Raw genomic sequence first — 16,718 nt, forward strand, 5'->3', positions numbered from 1 at the left:
GTGTGTTTTTAATTTTTTTTTTTTTTACGACCCAGTCAAAAACTGAGTCCGAGGCCCTACCAGACCGGGGGCCCACATCTCTATACCACGATCCTCCCTAACCTTTACCAAAAAAGGGATTACATCCTAACCTAACGTAACCTTGGGCGCATTATATTGGAGATTTTTTTGGTTCTAGCTGGCGGGCGGTTTGTTCGATAATATCAGGTGCCTTTTTAGGTATTAGGAACTCTCGGATATTCATTCAGTGGCACAAGTCAGACAAAGGCTGGTGGAAAAGGTTTATTTTCACAGGGCGTAAATTCACTTCTGTCTCTTAATTTTTTAGGTAACAAATTTATTGAATTTTGAAATAATAACTGTCCCTTTCTCCTTCCAGGCGATTCATTGACAGCCACCAGTCCATCGCATCACATATCAACTTTGGGTAAGTAACCATTTCGTTCCATTTAACGCCAGGCTGTGGATTATTGTACTCTCTCTGTCGCCTGGTTACCATAATAATTCCATTTTCCTTTTTACTTTTACTTGCATTCTAATTGCCATCATCTCGATTTTGTCTGTCCGGCTTTCTTTATGTCCGTCCTTCCATTAAAGTTGAAGTTGATAATATGTTATGCAGTGAACTGGTGGTTGTCAGTCAATCGCCTGGAAGGAGAAAGGGACAGTTATTATTTCAGTATTCAATACATTTGTTACTTATAAAATGGAGAGACAGAAATGAATTTACGCTCTGTGAAAGTAAATCTTTTCCACGAGCCTTCATTTAACTTGTGCCACTGAATAAATATCTGAGAGTTCCTAATACCAAAAAGGCACCTGATATTATCGAACAAACCGCCCGTCCAGCTGGAACCAACAAAATCTCCAAATACAGTTATATATTATATGAAAAATGTAGAGTTTGACACTTCGTAACATCATCAGTGGACGATGGAGATTCAACATATTTTGCGGTCTATCTAAGGGTCAAGGTTTAGGTCATATTTAGAAGTCAAGGAGTGAATAGGACTTTGCCACCGCCAGAGGCACTGTGTTTCATAAACACGTTTCGTTTTGTTGTCTTTTCCATCCTTCCTTTAGCCTTAGGTTAAATAATCGCATTACATTACCAGTACCATCAACTCCCAATTGAACGAACGGGAATTCAGAGGCTGATTTTTGTTTTCACAAACTAGGAGGGAAAATCTCTTGAGTGAAAATGTGATTTACGAATTGACACTTCCTTAAGAAGTGTATTTATAAACATTACAATGTCGTGCGAAATAATTTGTTATATTTTCCGTGGGGTGTAGTTGCGGCTCTGCCAGTTACCATGATTACCAGAATTTCTGTTAAAAAATGCGTCCTTCGAGATATTTATTTCTGCTAGTCTCACTTAATGACCAATTACAAGGGCGACGGTTTATTAACCTTTAGTAATACGTGATTTTAAATGAAAATGGAAGCCATGGACTCGAGGATTGAATAATTTAATCAGTCTTCATAATGCTAACATCTGCGGAATTCTTCACTTTTCTGTTTTTTTCCAAAATATTCAACAAAACATTTTTTTATACGGGCCGCATGTATTTGCTACATCTGTCTCACTTCCATCCGTACGTACGGACGTTTCGTTTTGCACTTAGCTCATTTACCCAGAAATTGTTAAGGGTACGTGCATATAATTACATATGTATATCTTGGTGAGAGAATTTCAGCATAGTCCGAATTAGATGAATGGCTCTGTTTAACCCTGACCTGACATTTCTTGACTGAGGTCACCCAGCTAAGGACATTTTCTTACGGATCCGGGTATATTTGGGCAGACACAACCACCTTGGTTTTCACCATGAAAAATAAAAACATTGTTATTCACGGGAAGTCAGAAGATATTTTTGCAGCCCCCTTGTAAAAATACTTGACAATTAACTATACTCAACAGCTGTTGTTTAAGCGTTGTTCTTCTATGTTTTACGAAACTTAATCAAACTTGCATGCTCTAGCTTTTTTCTTATATTCTTGAAAATAAACTTCTATATTATGCATCCACCTAACTGCAACATCCCACCCTCTTGCCTCCAGCCAGGATATGAAACAGACAAAAGCCATCCAATAAAAACATGCATGACTCTCACATCTAGTGCAAAGACCCTTCCGAAAAGTCAACTCGGATGAAAACCTCCTGCAATGCAAAATCACCTTCCTTTTTTGCACGTTTCTTATATTCCAGCAAAAGGAAAAGAGCCATTAGCCGTCATCATTCCTCGTTACGATTCCTTCCTTGAACCGGAAGGCGCATCTTACTTAACGATCCCAAGACTACCACCCTAACAACAATTTGGCTAATTATCGATGTCGAAGTCGGAAGAGTCAACCGAGTCCTCTCGGTGGAACGCTCTCCCCCAGCGCCGAGCATCTATCAGTCGAGCCTCTCATGCCGAGATAATGGAGGTAAAAACATGCTTTTTCCCTGCAATAACCCAAGATGACGATATAGGTTTTTGGTTGCTGCCTGGATCTACAGTTGCGATTTAATGAAGACGGATTTGCCTAGCAATGAGCGTGATTTACGGTGTCGCAGGAGTCTCCGGGATATGGCTTCTTTGATTACCTCTTGACTTCTGTTTGCTCTGCGAGGATCATTTTCGTGTAGTGCTTGGGGGGGCTCTCGGAATTTTAAATGGATATGACATCCTGGGGTTTTTTACGGCTAATTTTCGTCATAATCAGATGCGGATTATGAATTGGTATGTTAAACTGTCGTGTTGCTTTGCCTTCTTTTTGTGACTAATTTCTTAAACTTTATGTGTATATATATATATATATATATATATATATATATATATATATATATATATATATATATATATATATATATATATATATATATATATATATATATATATATATATATATATACATACATATACACATATATATATGTGTGTGTATGTATGTATACTTATAGATAGCGTGAAATAAGAGATAACCAATGAATTACACAGAAAAATGAATAAAATGAAAGTAAGTTATATATATATACATATGTATATGTATGTATGTATATATATATATATATATATATATATATATATATATATATATATATATATATATATATATATATATATATATATATATATATATACAACAAGGTGTCAGTTGCATGGAAACTTTCTTGGGAACTTCACGACACTGATTTGTTATGAGGCTGCTTACCTTATAACAATAGCATTAATAACAAAATATTTCCTTTAGACCTGTTATAATGATCCTCAGAGAGTTATGGGTCACCAAAAAAGGCTTTTCATTTTTTATCCTGTTATGACGGCTGTCAGGGTTTATTTTCAGGTACGAAGCCCTGAGAATCAGTTTCTCAGGGGCATGACTGACTTCTGGATTTTTTTTTTTTTTTTTTACGGGACACTGGTCGTTGCTTATCTTAGACTATCACGCTAGAAAAATTGAACACTCGCATATCCTAGCATGTGCGACATTACTTTAAGAAACAGACCGACTACTCTATTTTACCAGTGAAGGTACAAGGTTATTTAATGCACTGTATGAGAACAAACTTCTAAAAGGCGCCAGAAAATGTGATTTTGGGACCATTCGATTTTGGGACCATTCCTTTTCTTCACAGTTGTCAATACCGTACTTTCTAATTTTTTTAAACTAGTAATGTAAAGCAAGAATGGAAATTTTGAGTTTCTTGTAAAGAGCGTGAAAGTATGATGCTCTTGCAGAATTATTATTCGATACAGGTATTAATTGACATTAATTATTAGCATGGAAGTTAAGTTCGATTACTCATTTTAAGAATGTCCTAATTATTTCATGTTAAATGATTGGTAATATAACTTGCTTAACTTAAACATTTTTCTCTTTACTTCTTTTCGTAACATTGTCTCCTTGGCGTTATTTTTTCCCTTTTTTTATTTGTGCTTTTCCGCATACTTGAATTTGGTTCCGTTCATTATGGCATGCGTTTATACAGTTTGCAAAAATGTACCACTGTGCACCCATTACTTATGCTAACGAAAGACAGAATTATTCGCAACGATAGATGAAATAATCTTTACGAGAAAGGAAATTATTCGAATTCCTGTAAAATCGCCTTTGTAAAGAAGGGAATCTTAAGACGTTTCTGAATGCTGTTGTCGTTTAGGAAGAGGCTATATTTGTGATTAGTTTGTTCTTTATTGAAGTCAAATCATTTTGAAACTGTTGATGTATTCCATGCATATTATATATATATATATATATATATATATATATATATATATATATATATATATATATATATATATATATATATATATATATATATATATATATATATATATATTTATATATATGTATATTTGATTCCACAATAAGCTGTAGGTCCCGTTGCTAGGTAACCAATTGGTTCTTAGCCACGTAAAAATAAATCTAATCCTTCGGGCCAGCCCTCTCTAGGAGAGCTCTTAATCAGCTCAGTGGTCTGGTTAAACTAAGGTATACTTAACTTATAGTGTGTGTGCGTGTGTATAATTTGTGTGTGTGCGTGCGTGCGTGTGTATGTGCATGTGTTCAACATATAGTTACAGTAGAGAGAGCAGGAATAAACATAAACAAATTTTTTGTACGTGAGCAGGCGATATGAAAACCCCCTAAAGTTAAATGAAACTCAAGTCACAAATACCTAAGGATCATTGTTTTGGCCCATCACAGGAATCGCTTCTTTTGTTCCCAATCAGACTCATATCCCTATTTGTCTGCGGTTATGGCAACCTGCAGACATCCCCAGCAGAACCCCCGGGTTAGGGTAATGTTATATGTAGTACATAATGTACAGTCTGGTTTGCTATTATGGTACACGTTGGGTACATTTTCTTTTTTATTGTTTTTGAAGAAGGGAATTGATGAGAGGGAGGTTGACAAAGAACGAATGGCATCTGGCCATGTGAAGTTCTTTGTGTTCTTGACTTTGTTGATTTTGGTGAGTGAAGTTCTGCTTCCCTGGACATGGTCGTGTTTAAGGAAAATATATCAATGGTTCAGTAATTTATATACATACATACATATATATATATATATATATATATATATATATATATATATATATATATATATATATATATATATATATATATATATATATATATATGTGTGTGTGTGTGTGTGTGTGTGTGTGTGTGCGCATCCTTTTTTCTCATATAGAGTTGAGTCTAGGTTTCGTTTGTTTCTCGCCCACTTCAGTTTTCATTTCTGATCCACATCAACACATTACTATCCACATTACTCTCTTGCACTCCAGTTTTTCTTGAGGTATGAAATGGATGTCAGTCTTAGAATACGTCACGTTGGTCTTCTTCTCTTTCCTTTTATTATCAAACATTAGAATTCTCTTTTTACATTTATTTTCATTTTGGATGGCAGGTCTATAGGCTCTCTCATGTTCATTCCCCAGCTTTCTTCCTTCTTAATTTTCTGTCAAAGACAACTACTGAGTTGGCTATTTGTCATTCCGTCCACACCTTTTCTCTCCGCCCTCAAATCTTAGAAACTACTGGGGCTAGAGGGCTGCAAATTGGTATATTTTATTTAAAATTAAAGTTAGCCACGATCGTGCGTCTGGCACCGATATATGTGCCAACGACACAGGCCACCACCAGGCCGTGGCTGAAAGTTCCATGGGCCGCAGCTGAGAGTTTCATGGGGGCCGTGGCTGAGAATTCCATACAGCATTATACGCTATACAGAAAACTCGATTGCGCCGATGAAACATCGGCGCATTTTTTTACTTTTTTTCTTTTTTGGTCCCAGGCTAGCGACTGGAGGCATCTAATAACTGACCTGTCTGTCCACCTATCTATCTATCTACCCGTACGATTTGTCGTATGGTAAAATAAAACTGAGGTGAGATATTCCGTCACCGCCATCCAGTAAACACTTAAAAGTAAAAGAAAAGAAAGCCAAAAAACGGTTCAGCTACAAGACTGACAGAATTAATCATAATTTGTGGAATACTTTACAAGACATAAACAGTCATTGATTTTCTCAGGGCGAGCGGCCAAGGGTGTCTTCATCTTATAGAGTCACGTTCAATTTCGGCATTAAACTTCGTAAGTGTGAAAGATTAGAAATATTTTTATTTTGGACTAATAGAACATGACTTTAGTTTCTTCTTCCGCGGTCTGCTTAGGGAGGAGGGTACCGTGATCCCAGTTGATGATCTGTGAAAAAACGAGGCATATTAATTTACTTATCCATTTATTTTTCCAAAAAAATACTTCCAAAGTACCATGAGTATTTTAAATCATATATCTCGTTATCCTCAACATCCCTAACTTAAAGTATCAAATGGCGCTCATCTCTATTACCCAATCTGTTTCCTCAAGGATCTCCATGAGCAAGTGTTCAAGTGTGTTTGAACTAGTGTTATGGTTGTTGTCGCCTCCCATACACAATTTGCTTTCACGTACTGTAGGTCATTTCATCCTGGATTCCCCCGATAGTAGATAAAAAAAAAAAATCAGTATCTGTCTTCGAGGAATCACGGGGAAACTTGCATTCCAACATTGGCGCCAGAAAAAAGAATGGCGTGTGGCGTTAACGGTGGAGCGGTTTTATGTTTTTATGATTGGGCTGTTTTGGGGTTGAAGATCATTCCTCTGTGGGTTTTGTGGATATTTGCGAAGGCTTTCGGAGGTGTCAAATGCCTCCCCGTTCCCCGGGATCGGGCGAGGGCGAGGGCGTGGCGTCGCTCACAATCTCGTCATGCTGCGAATCAAACGCGTATCGTTCCTGAATGATTTCTTGGGCTAAAAGTAGTTTGTCATATTATTGCCCTTAGTTCCGCACGAGGGTACTGTCATTATGCAACGCCTTTCTCTTCGTGGGGTCGCGATTTATTGCTTACTTAATTAGTGGTTGACATGTCGCATGGAAATTTGTTTGTTCTCTTAACTGAACTCGTGTTCGCTCAAGTTAATCTGTTAATTATGCGTTACACAGTGATCTGTGCTTCGGAGTTCTCAGTTGTGTGAACGATATGGTATTACTATTGTTTTTTAATTAGTCCATTGTTTCCTGTCATTTCTTTAATAATAATTTTGTCATCTTTCCCCCAAGCTCGAAGTTGCATAAAGAATGATCTAGTTCTTAATTTATCGTTGCTCTCAAGCTGAATAAAGTCTGAGATTCATTTGTTTTTATCTTTGTCAAAATACCTTTCTCTCAGCCTCTTATCTGACATTATTATGCACTCGAAGGAACATAAAAAGCCATAGTTGCTTTTAGGTTCATGGCTGCACGTAGAATGTGTTATTACCTCCCAGCATGAAAGAAAAATCTGTTTGCATTATCTTATTTCCATTTTTATTCTCTTAAATTACGAATACTGTTATGCCTTGGTGCCTGGATAAAGTCAGATCTAATTACCCTGCTGCTTCCATACGCTTCATGCATAACGCATAACATTGGCTTTTTCATGTTTGCATGCAAAAATTGCATAGCGGTAATTTGGCTGTAAAAATAACATGTGTACATAATGAGTGGAAAGTAGTTACCATCAGAGATTGTCGAAAGATTAATTTTAGAGTCCTGCTTAAGAGCCTCCAACCTATATTTTCCCGTCGCTGCGTCTGGCTATTCCATTCGCCATCCCGAAAAGGCAGCTTGCATTCAACAATAATAACAATATCCTATTTCGAATATTAACGGTGTAATTCGCATAGGGTAAATTATTAAAACACTTTCAGTTGCAAGTGTACACCCAGATATCCTTTTATTTACCGAAAACTTACACATAGCGTAACTATTTAAAGGGCCGGACGCAGCACCACAGGCGGGTGGACAGATGGAAAAAAACCGAGTATAGTCATTTCTTCCTGATAGTCAACATTCGTGTAGGAAATAAGTGGGAGTTTGTAATTACCCTCTATAACGTAAAAGCTGCCGTCAAGAAAACCCAGACATATTGATTTTAGGGCTGACCTTAGTCCTCTTGAATTGATTACTGGGTAATCTTGGCATATCACCTACTGGATTCCCTTTTCCCTGATTGCCATCTTTTCTCTCTTTGATTTTCCCTCTTTGCCATTTGTGGCTTTCTGGCAGTTTTAGCATTTTGCCCCAGAAGTTTGCACCGGGTAGCTAATATTGGTGAGAAGATTAGATAATGTGGCTAATAATGAAATAAAATTTGCACCAAGTTACTAATATTCGTAAAACGTGTGTCCCACCTAGTTAATATTGATGCAAAGTTTACACCACCTATTTAATGTTGGTGCAATTTCGTACCATGCACTATATAACTAATAAAAGTGTCAAGGTTGCACCGCTTAGCTTATACTATACTGGCGCAAAGATTGAACTAAATATCTGTAGTAACGGGGCCAAGATTGGTACAAAATCTTAACCAAGTTGCTAATATTGGTATAAAATCAGCCCCACGTTATTAATTTCGATGCAAAGTTTGTGCCACGTACCTGAAAATTACCAAGTATGCAATAGTATCTAAAATGGTGTAAAAGTTGCAACATGTAGGTAATACCGGTAGAGAGTTTTTAGTATTTAGTTAATATTACTGCAGAGTTTGCATGAAGTAGCTACTACAAAGAATGTACACCGCAAATTTATTCTGATGCAAAGTTTGCACCACGTTTAGAATATCAGGTTGCTAATAATGGTGCAAAGTTTGCACCACGTAGCATATATTGGTGAAATGTGTTTAACATGTTGTTAACATTCATGAAGTGCTTGCACCACGTAACCAATACTGGTACAAAGTTGGATTTGCCCATAACCACGCTTGAGTAAGATCACCATAACAATCATACATTAGTCCATTATATCACCAAGTATAAGGGATTGTTGGCAGTTAGGTGCAAAATATAACTATAAACGGCCAAAATATCCTATGGAGTTGGGGAGGTATGTAAGTATACATACACACACACACACACACACACACATATATATATATATATATATATATATATATATATATATATATATATATATATATATATATTATATGTATATATATATTTATATATATAAATATATATATATATATATATATATATATATATATATATATATATGTATATATATTTATATATATAAATATATATATAATATATATATATAATATAATATATATATATATATATATATATATATATATATATATATATATATATATATATATATATATATTCATTGAGCGTAGCTCTAGACTAGAAGGTTATAACCTTCCGGTTCACAGGAAGTACTTTAGATTGAGGGCAGTATATATATATATATATATATATATATATATATATATATATAAATATATATATATATATATATATATATATATATATACTGTATATCTATGTATATATATATGTATGTATGTATGTATGGATGTATGAATGTATGAACCTTTTTCACTATTAGAAAAATGACGTGAGGAAAGCAACAGACACGACGAAAAATAATGCTCAGTTTGACGCTTTTCTTTGGAAAAAAAAAATGCGCTATGTTTTCCTTTCTCATACTTTTCATCCACAACTGCTCGTTATCTTATGCATTTTTCTCTTATTTGTTTATAATACCTGTAATCCTCCAGAAAAACAAGTACGTCGTCTTTAACTTATAGCGTTTACTCATGTTAAGTGACGTCAATTTCTTTCAGCTGTCTTTGCAATGATACTTTAACTACATACCCGTGGCAAATGATGGATATTTTCAACGCTAAATTATTTAGTTTCTTCAGTTCCCTGTAACTGTTTCTTTTTCAGTTCATACTATTACGTTCATCATCGCTCTCATGCAGTGTTCCGTTGTTATGTGATAGGCATCAGAGATGTTGCCATTTTATCATTAATTAACTGCTCTAACGCTAACATTTTGTTATTCTCCATCATTCTGACTTTCATTTCTTTGGCGATTCATCAATTCGCGCTCTTCTGCCATTAATGTTACATTTATTCGTCCTTTCTCGGCTCATGTTGTATCATTATTTAGCACATTTTATCTGGTAATTATAGTGATATTCCATCAAGAGCATACAATTTTTACTCTTCCCTCCTCCTTGGGTCAAAGGCCCTTTTATCTGTTCCTTTGACCTCTTGTTCTTAATACGAAAAAGCAAGTCAGAAATGGAAGAGGAAGAAGACTGCAAAATGTAGAATGAGAAGAACAAGAGTAAAAAGAGGAAAGATGAAGGAATCAGTAGTAATGAAGTCATTCATTAGTCTCGAGACAAATCGCTATTCATTTGTTTCCCAACATTAAGTATTATGGCTCATGGGGTGACTCAAGGAAGAGATTCCCTCTCTTCTTATGCGCGTGGCCTGAAACAACGTTGGGGCGTTCTGGTTTCTCAGACTAAAGAACGATTTTGTTCTTATTGCACAGAGGGCTTTTAGCGAGAAGGATATTCTTTCTGTTTGAAAACTATTACAATAATAAGATATGTATGTATATATATATATATATATATATATATATATATATATATATATATATATATATATATATACAAATTTCAGTGTTATGGCTTGGTACTCCCCACTCTTCGGACCATTAGCATGGGTAAACAGCGCTCTGAGAAGCGACCGTGTTACCCAAACAGTCTACCTTATTTTTGAGTGCCAGGCTATTGGATCTTCCATCACCCCTTCATATCGCCTTAATGCGAAATTGATTATCGAGTACAAACTTCATCGGTGTATAGATTTATCCCTTGAATAAGCACCCACATTCGTACGAGGGATTCCTCGCTACGCTTGATCCTTTGAGAAAGTCCCGGTCATTATCCTTGTCCTTTGGCAACTAACAAAGACTTATTGATATAGATTTGCCAATCATTTCCGCTGGCAGAGGAAACACTGTCGTAATCGACTGTAAACATTCCCAAATAAAGATGAACTGTTGGTCTAACCTTGAATCCTTGAGACTTAATGTAGATCAAGGGTCAGGGTTCGAAAATAAATCTGGGGTAGGGGACAATAGAGAGAAGAACGGCCTCTGACCATTAATGGTTGCCGGGCACAGCTAGCCATTAGACGCTGACGAAGTGAGGTCCAACTGAAGTCAGTTCACCTCCGAAGTAAGAACCGGTGGAATGCCCTGAAGAGAGTATAGTAGTAAAACTAATTTTCACGAGAATAGACCCCACTAGCTTCCCGAATTGAGAACTTGCAGAACTTGTGGGACTGAGAGACATTAGAAATACCGTAAGTAAGAGCTGATAAAGCTTTCCTGAGTAAGAGCTATTACAAGTTGCCCAAGCCAAGGCCAAAACGCTACCCGAACAACAGGGCCTTGTCGAAACAGAGCTATAGAAGCTCGCCAAAGAAGGCAGTTCTAAGAGCATTTCATTTTCAAATGGAGAAATAACAGCGAATATTCTTAGGTATAGTGATAATACCCTTGAGAGACTGCTATCCATGTCTGAATTCATTTCAGACTTTATTATTTATGGCGTCTCTCTCCCCTCCAACTGTTACTTGAGGGTCCGCTCCCCCGTTTGCTTTGTATCCTCGTGGCCTTAGGCCAGAATGGCTCGACTCTGTTTTGTGTTGGATACAATATGAAAAGATGCTAAGGCAATGGTATTCTTTCGCTGTTTATCCTTATAAGGTATACCGGCATAGAAAACATGCTGATTTGCTGCACAACGAAACTCGAAGAAAGAGTATAGATGATGATGTATTATGTAAAAAGTACTTATTTCTTAAAACTAATATAGTGACCTCGAGTAATTATTTCTGATCCATGGATGATAATGTATTATGTAAAAAGAACTTATTTTTTAAAACTAATATAATGAGCTCGAGTAGATATTTCTAATCCATGGATGACGGTGTATTACGTAAAATTAACTTTTTTTGTAACTGTAATATAGTGAACTCGAGTAAATATTTTTTAATACATGGATGATGATGTATTATGTAAAAAGAACTTATTTTTTCAAACTAATATAGCGAGCTCGAGTAAATATTTTTAATCCATGGATGATGATGTATTACGTAAAATTAATTTTTTTTGTAACTGTAATATAGTGAACTCGAATAAATATTTCTAATACATGGATGATGATGTATTATGTAAAAATAACTTTTCTTTTAGACTAATATAGTGAGTCGAGTAAATATTTATAATCCACGAATGGTGATGTATTATGTAAAAAGAACTTATTTTTTTATACTATTACAGTGAGCTCGAGTAAATATTTCTAATCCATGGATGATGCTGTATTATTACAGTTTTTTAAACTGTGGTATAGTGAGGCTGAGTAAATATTTCCAACCCTGCTCTAGCCGTGAAATTAATTTTCGTCAGGAAATTCCTGTTTCCAGGTAATTGCCAAATTTCTTTAAGGTAACAATAAACCAAGATCTTGTGGAACTTTCTGTCAAACCTTAAAGTCACATTTTTGTGGTTGCTTACATTTCCAGCAGTTTTTTTTTTTTTTTTTTTTGTAAGAAGGCACGTGTGATGGTTCGTAGAAACTGTTCATTACAAAGGAAATGAATAATAGGAAGAGAAAAACATAAGTGAAATTTAATATGGCAAACTGTGAAGCCATTACACTAAATATTGTAATGGTCTTTAGTTCATGGGGGTGTTAAAACGACATTTTTTCTCTCTTTTTAAAAACCTGTCATCAAGCAGAGGTATCATCCTCCAATGAATAAGAATCATTTGGGATTCCTCATTAGCATACACTCGCTGAGTCAGGCTGAATAATATCTGTTATCCATTACTGACTGTCATGTAATTGTCTTCATTACATAGGGTGGGCTCTTGCAGCCCTCTGTATCAGTCAGTTTTTAGGTTGAAGACCAGCATTATCTTTCGCCAGGTTTCTCTGAATCTGGCGAAACAAGCTGTTTTCCTTCATATCTATAATATTCCTTTTTTTTCAAGCGGTTGATTCGTTGTTCCCCCTTTGGTTAGACCCTGTTGATTTCCAGTCAGACTTTCTTAATCTTTCTTTTCCTCATTTTTCCATCATATGTTGGTTAAAAATTGTCATCCAGATGTATTATAAGCTCTCGAAAAAAAAGAATAAAAAAAAGACTCAATCTAACACACTAAACCAAGTGGAGGTCTTTCAGTTGCGATTCCGGAGTCGTTGACCTTTGTTGGTGTGACTCCAGTTTCTTATGGGATCAGTCTGTGAGTTGATGCCTCCTGTTGTGCTTTAGTTCGTTATATTATCAAGAAACATTGTATCTGAATATGATGTTTAGCCATAAAAATTCTTGCAGTTAACATACGAATGAGAACTGACAGATATTAGGCAGATCTTTAGTGCGTCGATTAAAATGCTATATTAGAACGACTGCGTCGATTAAATTGCTATATTAGAACGACTAAGTTCAAATGCTAGTTTATACATGTAGGTATTTCCATTACAATCATTTCAGCAAAAGCAGGAAAGTTAAGAACGGAAAAGATTATGCGTTTTTTGAACCTTCGCTGTCTTGATGTTATTCCAAGATTCTTGCTCCTTCCACACTTTTTTTTTCCTCATACATTTCTCTCTCTCTCTCTCTCTCTCTCTCTCTCTCTCTCTCTCTCTCTCTCTCTCTCTCTCTCTCTCTCCCCTTCCTTCGGGCCAGCCCTAATAGAGCTGAAAGTCAGCTCAGTGGTCTAGTTGAACTACTTTAATAATAATAATAATTGTCAAGATTGATTTGAATATTGCCCTGCAATATTGTATTTCCGGTCCATTAGGTTCTTTATATTTTTTATTCCTATTCAGTCAACCCCCGAAGTCATTTAATCCTGCCATTTCGTATGCCACTTTCTTTTCTATTCAGATGTTAACTTGACGTCATTCCTCTTCTCCTAATGCTTTCTCTTGCTATGATTTAGTTACTCTGTTTTTTTCAGATTCGCTTCTTTGTTCCCCTAAAGTCTACTTCACCCTTCCAAGTGCCCTCTAAGCATCCTTGGCAGTCCCGTTATATTCCATTAATCTCCTACCGATTTTTTATACTTCGAACGAAATGCTGAGTTTCTACATTTGTCCTCTCTCTCTCTCTCTCTCTCTCTCTCTCTCTCTCTCTCTCTCTCTCTCTCTCTCTCTCTCTCTCTTTACCAGGGTTTACTAGTTATCCTGTCCTTCCATGTTCGCTTTTCTCCCCAAGCCCTCTGCCAGTACTCTGTTGGTTCCTTGCAAATATCCTTCCATGTCCCGAATTCCTTCTTTGATAGCTGTCCTTTCGATCGTTTACTAAAGTGACCAATCGCTTATTTATTCTCTCTCTCTCTCTCTCTCTCTCTCTCTCTCTCTCTCTCTCTCTCTCTCTCTCTCTCTCTCTCTCACTTGCCGGATCTAGCTCTCCCTTCCTTTAATTTTCGTTTGTTTGTCCCCTCAAATCATTATTCAGCCCCCTGTTCGTCCCTTTCAAATATCTTTTGAGGTCATGGAATCTTCCCAACAGTCTATCCTTCCGCATCCTTTATTACTTGAACGTAGAGCAATATGTTTATTTCCTTTTCCTCTCTCTTCCCTGTTTGCTTATCTCCCTTTTTCTCTCTCCACATTTATCTGATATAGTTCTCACCCTCTCGTCGTTCCTCGTTCTCCCTCTCTTGTCCTGATTCCACCTGCCAGGATCCAGTTATCCGACCGCACTCCTCCCGCGCTTCCCTGAGCACCGTGGGCTGCGCAATAACCGAACGGTTTCCTCGGTTCCGAATAATCTCAGGCAGAGACAAAACGCCGCATGCCAACGGCGTCACGCGCTATCGGCTAAACTAAACCGCCAACGCTCCTTTGACAGGATTATTTTACTGGTTGTGGATTCTGGGACGATGCGGAGCAAGCGCTCGGTACAGTACGTCGAAGGGCCTTCACTGCTTTCGCTCGCTCATCCAGGACGGTTGACTTTTGATTTCTTTGCTTTGGTTTGTTATTTTTTTTTTTTATTCGTTTGGCCTTGAGTGCTCGGTTGAGTTTTTTTTTTTTTATTCCTTGGTACGTTATCCATGTATTTACTTTAGTTAGTGTAGTAGTCAGTTTCTTATCTACTTTTGTTTTGATTACTTGTATTTCTACTCTCTCAGTTTTAATTGTGTACTGGTGCATAATTTGGCTACCTATTTATTTATCATTTATTATATTCTAACAGCTAAGTTCGCCTACCTCTTTTATTTAATTATTGGATATCACGTTAACTCACTTGTCGACTCTGCCTGTTGCCCATGTTCCAAATAGACGTAACCACAAAGTTAATGATGATGATAATAATAATGAATTTTAACTTGAGTTCAAGGGGAAAATACAATGGGAAAACAAATCGTAAGTTATAAGTGACGCAGGCATTATTCTCACAGACGAAAAGGTTAGTTGGAATGCCCACGAATGGAGAATGAAAGCGTAAAGAACTGGTAGAGTGAAAGATGATAGGGTAAGGAAGGATCTGTTACGAATGGCGTGTACATATTTGACGCGAGAATATCTGATTTTGGTTAGAGCGGCTGTGGGTCACAATGTGGGAGTTTGTGAGTGAGCAGAAGGAAAGTCAAATCTGGTTACGCGAGAACATAAAACTTCAGGTCCCGCTTATAGCCTCTGCACCTGCTTGAAGCTCTAAGTCCCACTTAAGAAAATGAAGCAGAGTAAAGCCTCTGCACCTGCTTAAAGCTCCAAGTCCCACTTAAGAAAATGAAGCAGAAGAGAGCCTTTGCACCTGCTTAAAGCTCCAAGTCTCACTTAAGAAAATGAAGCAAAGTAGATTGACTTAATCCTTAGCAGAAACAAGCTTCTAAAAGGAATTCAAAAATACCCTGGCATTGTACACGACATCTTTTCCAAGAATCATTGTAAGGATATTCATTCCAGCTGGAAAATCCGCCGGAACTCACTGGTCATTATTTTTGCGAGTGCCGTAGCCACTGAAATAGCAAAGAATTTAGAGGATATCTTGATACGTTTCATATTACTGGAATCTTATAAGGGTTCTTCGTGGAAGTTCTGCATTTTCTTGCGTTATACATTTCCACGAAAATGATGTTTAGTACCATTAAATATTGAGAATCAAGAAAATCATATGGCTTATGTGGCCCTCGAATCACATTAGTTAGGAAAGATTATTAAGAAGTAATCTTAAGCTGACGGTTTTCCCCGATAACGCTCTTCACGGCCGCTGAATTTCCAATACTTCATGTTGATGAAATAATTTCTCGATCTGCCAATACTTCCTTCCTTTTTCCTGCTTACTTTTTACGCGAACGCCCAGAACTGGGCGGAGCCTGGCACGCCTTGTTCCTCCATCCTCGCTCGGTAAGTGTAAGGAATGCCGATAGCAGAGGGAGTATCAGCTTCTAAGCCCTCTTCGATTCTTCGTCTTTGGCGTAACTTACTGTACAGCGGGACGTTCGAGGGCGGATGCCGCCGACGACGAACTGTTTACAAAAAACTGTGTCCTGATTGACTTCATGCGGAAGAGTCACAGTGCTTAGTTATTTCTAGTGCTGATTAAAGGTTTACGCACGCTTGCTACACTGTATTTCGTGTCCACGAAAAGCTGTGAGTATTTTGAAACAATTTAATGCTCTCTAACAAGATGGGTCAAAGGATGACTTAAAAGAAAAATGATTTATTGCCTGTTTTTAAAAATATTCCCTGAACATTAGGTTTCCAAAAAATGATCCTTCATATTTCGTATCTAGGGATGGAAAATTTTGAGAAGCATAATTTTCTACATGTGATTTTTTACAACTGTCGCGCACAT

At 36.8% G+C, this 16,718-nt stretch overlaps 1 long non-coding RNA gene across 1 annotated transcript in view; it reads left to right on the top strand.

Annotated features, from left to right (window-relative positions):
* The first annotated feature begins 381 nt into the window (after positions 1–381).
* Positions 382–16,718, top strand: part of LOC136847723 (uncharacterized) — a 211,198-nt gene continuing 194,861 nt past the window's right edge. Inside the window, exon 1 of the long non-coding RNA XR_010855808.1 lies at positions 382–427. This is a non-coding gene — a long non-coding RNA (uncharacterized lncRNA). The remainder of the gene's footprint in view (positions 428–16,718) is intronic.

Source organism: Macrobrachium rosenbergii, chromosome 17 (genome assembly GCF_040412425.1).
Source record: "Macrobrachium rosenbergii isolate ZJJX-2024 chromosome 17, ASM4041242v1, whole genome shotgun sequence".
Classification (NCBI taxonomy): Eukaryota; Metazoa; Arthropoda; class Malacostraca; order Decapoda; family Palaemonidae; genus Macrobrachium; species Macrobrachium rosenbergii.